Here is a 5,848-nt window from a genome sequence, read left to right as displayed (position 1 = left end):
TTCAAAGAGAAAAACAAAGGAGTAATAATATGATCACCGACTACTTAAAAACACAAAACATAGAGGCCCCGGCCCCCCCCCCCCCCTTTGGCTCTTTTTAATGGAGATTTATTTGGTCCACTTCAAAGAGAAAAACAAAGTAGTAATAATATGATCACCCACTACTTAAAAACACAAAAGAGAGAGAGAGAGAGACACACACACAAATATGTATGTCATAGATTACTCTACACCTACGTTTTTTTCGAGTAGCGATAGGATTGGTGACAGTCTGAGGGGAGAGACACACACACACACAAATTTGTATGTCATAGATTACTCTACACCTACGTTTTTTTCGAGTAGCGATAGGATTGGTGACAGTCTGAGGGGCTAGTTCTCTCTCTCTCTCTCTCTCTCTCTCTCTCTCTCTCTCTCTCTCCACTTGCCCTATTGCAGGCCATCGTCGCCATGCTAAAACGCTCCTTGCTCTACTGCATGCCATCATCGCCATGCTTAGAACTATCCAGCTCCCTCCTTGTAAATTGTAATAGACAAGAGAGAGAGGGAGAGCGAGAGAAGATCAGGCTCAAACAGAGTCTGAATTAAAGAAGCCGGAGGGTCTCTTTATGCACACAAACATAAGTATAGTGAGAGCTCACTCAGTTTGCTCGATGGCTCCTTCGACCGCTACACCAAGACAAAGCTGGCGATGGAGGGGTGGGAGCTACACCTGTACTGTAGACTGAGGTGATAAGCGGGGTGGTGACCTGTTGGTGGTTGATGCATCGGGGTGCTGATTACATAGCTACCAAGGCTGTTGGCTAATGCGCTATATTACAGAGCTGGCAAGGCTATGCACGGCGGGAAGCTGCATATGGTGGGAAACATGTAAGGCCGACTCCTCCCTATATATATATATATATATAGAGAGAGAGAGAGAGAGAGAAAGAAGCATAAGAGAAATTTTAACGTCGTGGGAAACTATCCCAAGAGACCTCAAAGATCTAACTCAATACTTGTTATTCAAGAGGGAAATGATATAACCAATCTACCACACTTGGGTGATAGCAAGATTATACCATTTTTGTCTTTTTATTAACACACTCACACTCACACCCACACCCCCACACACACCCAAGAAGGAAGGGGAGAGAGAGAGAGAGAGAGAGAGAGTGAGATCAGGTTTGAACAGAGTCCGAATTAAAGAAGCTGCATGGTCTCGACACAAGGATAGTGGGATCTCACTCTGTTGACTTGACGGCTCCTCCGACCGCTACACCTACATATGGTCGAGACAAAGTTGGTGATGGCAGGGAGGTGATGGACAGGGGAGCTGCACCTGTAATGTAGATTGAGGCAATGAGCGGGGTGGTGACCTGCTGGTGGTTAATAGGTCGAGGTGATGATTATAGAGCTACCAAGGCTGTTGGTTGATGCTCTGGATTGCACAACTGGCAAGGTTGTGCGCGACGGAAAGTTGCTTAACATTAGGTATGGAGATTGCTTCTGTAAGGCCGACTTTGCAGGACATGGGGACTCTTGTGAAATGGAAGGACTCCCCTGCAGAGCGAGAGAGCGAGAGAGAGAACCGATCGAAATCTTCCCCTACCACTCAAGGGCAACATCCACAACTCGAGGTAGTGAGATTGTTGAGCAATGCATTAATCATGGGTCCACAGCATGCCGAGTTGGCAAGAGAGTTAGCAGAGGTTAGAGAGAGAGAGAGAGAGAGCCAAAACAACAAAACAATGCAGACTATAGAGCGCATGGAGGGCGACAATGTCATGCCAAGGGTAGGACTATAGTAGGGCACGCCCTGGCCAAGGGCCGATGGATACACATGCGGTACAGGGGCTATATATAGGAGGGCCAAGGGCCTATATATAGGTACGATTGGGTGGTTAGTGGCATGTCTATCTCCCTATGTCCTTTCACTGGTATCAGAGCTTAGGGGAGAGGAGCCATGGAAGGGGGAAAGGTCTCTCTCGGTTTCTCTCTCCATCTCAGCATGAGGCATGGCCTCCCTTTCTCCAGAGTTTTGTTCTCTCTCTCTCTCTCTCTCTCTCTCTCTCTCTCTCTCTCTCTCTCATGCGGGATTTGCATGGCTGGGTCGACCACAGCAGCACGCTCATGTGTAGCTTCCCTTGCACGAACAACCGAGGACGAATAAAGGGCCACGTGCAACAGCCCTAGCAAAGGGGGAAGGAAGCAGGACCGAGGATGAAAGGGCCATGTGCAGCAGCCCTAGCAAAGGGGGAAGGAGGCGGGTCGACCTGCTTGAAACTAGACGGAGGAAGGCTTGATGAGGTCGCCATGCCGCAGGGAGAAGGTTTCGACACTTGCTCGTCTCCCAATTCTGCACGCAGTGGACGTGGTCATCCACTCTGTACACGGCGCGTTCCACAATCGCTTGCAGGTTTCGTTTTTTTTTTTTTTTACCTTTTGAGGTTTGCAAGGGTGCCTTCCCACCTCCCTCACAATATACAAGCGACGACCAAGTCTCAGACCTCCGGAAGCCATCATTCACGTGCTTTGACAAGACAATCGATAACAGCAAGCAATCGACACGATCATGACAAACGAGGACGGTTTTTACTGCATGTGCAAGATGAGTAATCCTCTTTTTTTATACATGCATGGCATGTTTGCATCATTGACCCTTCATGTGAAGCAAGACCATGCTTTTACACCATGTTGTTTCTCCTGCTATTGGCCCCGCGCCTTGTCTATACGGTTTGCCAGATCAAGGGAGCACCCACCTATTTTGGCAAAGACTACAGGTAAGTTCTTTCGTTTTTTGTCATGTTATTATGTACATGCTCGGCTTCACGCCTATACCGCAAGAAAGCCCATTCCTACGAGGACTATAGGTGGCTTAGGGCATGCACGGCATGTCCAGGTTGTGCTTGTGTGATACAAGTTCTATCGGATGTTTACATCATGATATCTGTCATCTAATAGCACAAAGGCACATGACTTGCTCGACGAGATTTCACATAAGTATGTCGACGTGCGAGCGGCTTCCTTAATTCATGAAATGGGAACACCCTTCGAGCAAGGCTCTCATGGTTGAGTTCCACTTGCGTAAGCCAATGCATGTTGTGATCATGATGAAGACAAGGCCGATTCTCAAAAGCAAGCAAGCTTAGACATACGCTATCAATTGAAGCATTTATGCTCTTCGTCACCAGGTCGGTCGACTGGTCACACAAGGTGTCCGATTTACTAGAGTCGTGGGGTAGACCGTCATATGTGACTCTCTTGCTTCCATGAATTGGTATCCATCCTACTCGCATGACAAGGCATACTCTATGAGTTGAGCATGACCTCATATGTTGAGTAAGGGTACACATTTCTCATTACAAATCACTTGTGATAGCATATACTATGGTTTACTTGCTCCAGTGCTACCTGACACCCTGCTACGAGCGTGTATTAGAGATTTCAATAGGGAATATGCAAGGCATAATTCAGGGGTTTCGCAGTTGCGGCTTTCTTTTCCCCCACACAAAGGAGAGACCCAGAGATGGGTTGCACTCTCTTATCTATGAGATAACTTCTCATCAAGCAGAGTTTGCATGCTATGAACGCACCACATGCAAGGCATGTGGGGAGTTGTAAGCTGCAACACTAGAGATGCTTGAGTTGTTGTTATTTCTTGACTTGTGCAAGGCACACTTGAGATTTGGTAAGCAAGGCTTATCCGATTTCACGTTAGGCTATGAGCCATGTTTTTAACAAGGAGGCAAGCTATGAGCTTCTTTCTTGTAGGTATAGTTGTTTCACTTCAGTGCGAAAAAAATTACGAATTTCTTTGGGCGTTTAGGAATGGCACACGATTTTTCACTCCAATGCCTATCACACCGCTATGAACATGTGTTCTATGTATGCATACACTCTTGTCTATGTGACTAATATGCACGGCATGTACCGCATATCAGTCCTTTGCAAATTTACATTCCATGGTCTCTGACGAGGACGGTATGCTTTGCAAGTGCTTCGGTAATGTCACTTTATGAAGGTGTATACGATATTCTCTACTATCGATGATAGTAATTAATATTTTTATCTCTTTCATCTAGGAGACAACATCCCATCAAGCATGATTTGCGATCACGACATTCTAAGGGCTTATCATTCTATTTTTTGATATGTATGCATGGACGTACAACATCCATCATTGCATACGCTTCCGCTATAGCACTAGCTACTCTGTCAAGGACGAGCTCAGTTGTTGCTCTTTTCAGACATTTTATTTTTATGTTTATTCACAGGCAACGTGCCATACATCTGCACCCTGATGCAGTCACAATCACATACAAGGTAAGTGGATCAAGATATGACTTCCGATACCTCTCACTACGAGAACATGGTATAATTACACTGATGTATGGGAAAGGTGTAACTAGGAATGATTTTATTGCAATATTTATATGTCAATATGGTAACAGGAAGTGCTACAAGCCAACAGGAAAGGCTACGAGCCAGCAGGAAGGGCTAAGGGCCATCTATACCACCTATTTTGGCATGGCTAAATGCCATGAGATTGTAGTCCACTATTTGTAGTCCACTAGTGATGGAACAATTCTATTTTGTTGAGTACCCATCGATTCTAATGGACAAGCAAGAGTCTTCCCATTAGCAAATTGTGGGGCATTCTTTTCAAGCTACACACTTTACGTGTGCTCGTAAGGGATTATCTCTACCAAGGTGTATAGATGACGCCAGCATTTTCAACAACACGACTGTTCATGAAATTCTAAGATCATGAATTTTTTGGTATGAACAAGATTTAGTTGTGATTACAACTCCAAATTCAGTGGAGTTCACATTCGCACTAAGAGTGCCTATATGAGTCACCTTTGGGGTACGACCCAACACGTGATTACTAATCACTTAGTATGGGTTGATGGTCAATTTTTGGAACCTTAACACTTGAGTTTTCAAGGAAAGAAGTCCCCAAACTGCCAAGGGGTAGTGGAAATATTTCACCTTCAAAGGTAATGAAATGCCAAGGGCAAACTCAAGGGAGTCACGAACAAGGACAAGGGCTGTGGCTGCTCGTTGAGCAGTTTTTATGCAACGTTTAACCAAGAGGTTTGACAATGTTGCTTTAAACCAAGGGGTCTTGATTGCAAAGGCAACACCCAAGGTTACATGTGCAATACTTCTTGCATTTCACTCATTTTTAATTAGAGTTCCTAGGCCTTTGCAGGCGGAAAATTTGGGCATGTATTTTTCACTCCAATACAGGTACGCATTTGTGTTGGTTTGGTTTCTTTTGTTTTGATTTTTGTACGTAGGATGCATAAATTTTTTTTGCTCTTCAACAAAATGACAAGGTCATGTAAGAGCCACGCAATTTGGGCTATGGTGCCTGAAATAAGTTTCTGCATTATGCAGCTATAGACCCACTTGTAAGGTTTATTTGGCACATGTTGTCACATGGGATGCAACATGGTCTGCGAACTCAAGGATTTCAGTTTAGCTAGTGTGGAGCAAGGTTAATGAGGGTCCCTCTCACTCCCGTCGTAGAGTGTTTGCAGTTACCAAGTACATCTTATACTTGTAGGATGTTCTTTTTTCGGACATCCTCACTTGAGACATATTCCACATGTGGCGAATATGAGTCTCTGGGATTGACACTTGTGCCCACGATTTCAAATATGTGTCACGACAAAGTCCCTAGGTGCTGGTCCAATCTGTTTTCTAGACCATTTTCAACACAACGTGTCAGGAGCAATTTCAAGTGACCAGAAATTGTCGGATACTTAGAATGACTTGTTAAGATACAAGTGCTGCTAAACAACATTACAAATGGTTGTTTTACATACAGAAAGGCTATGAGTTATTAATGAAAAAGTTT

This window comes from Adiantum capillus-veneris, chromosome 3 (assembly GCF_014529385.1).
Source record: "Adiantum capillus-veneris isolate H3 chromosome 3, ASM1452938v2, whole genome shotgun sequence".
In the NCBI taxonomy this organism is placed as follows: domain Eukaryota; kingdom Viridiplantae; phylum Streptophyta; class Polypodiopsida; order Polypodiales; family Pteridaceae; genus Adiantum; species Adiantum capillus-veneris.
This window is presented reverse-complemented; position numbering follows the sequence as displayed.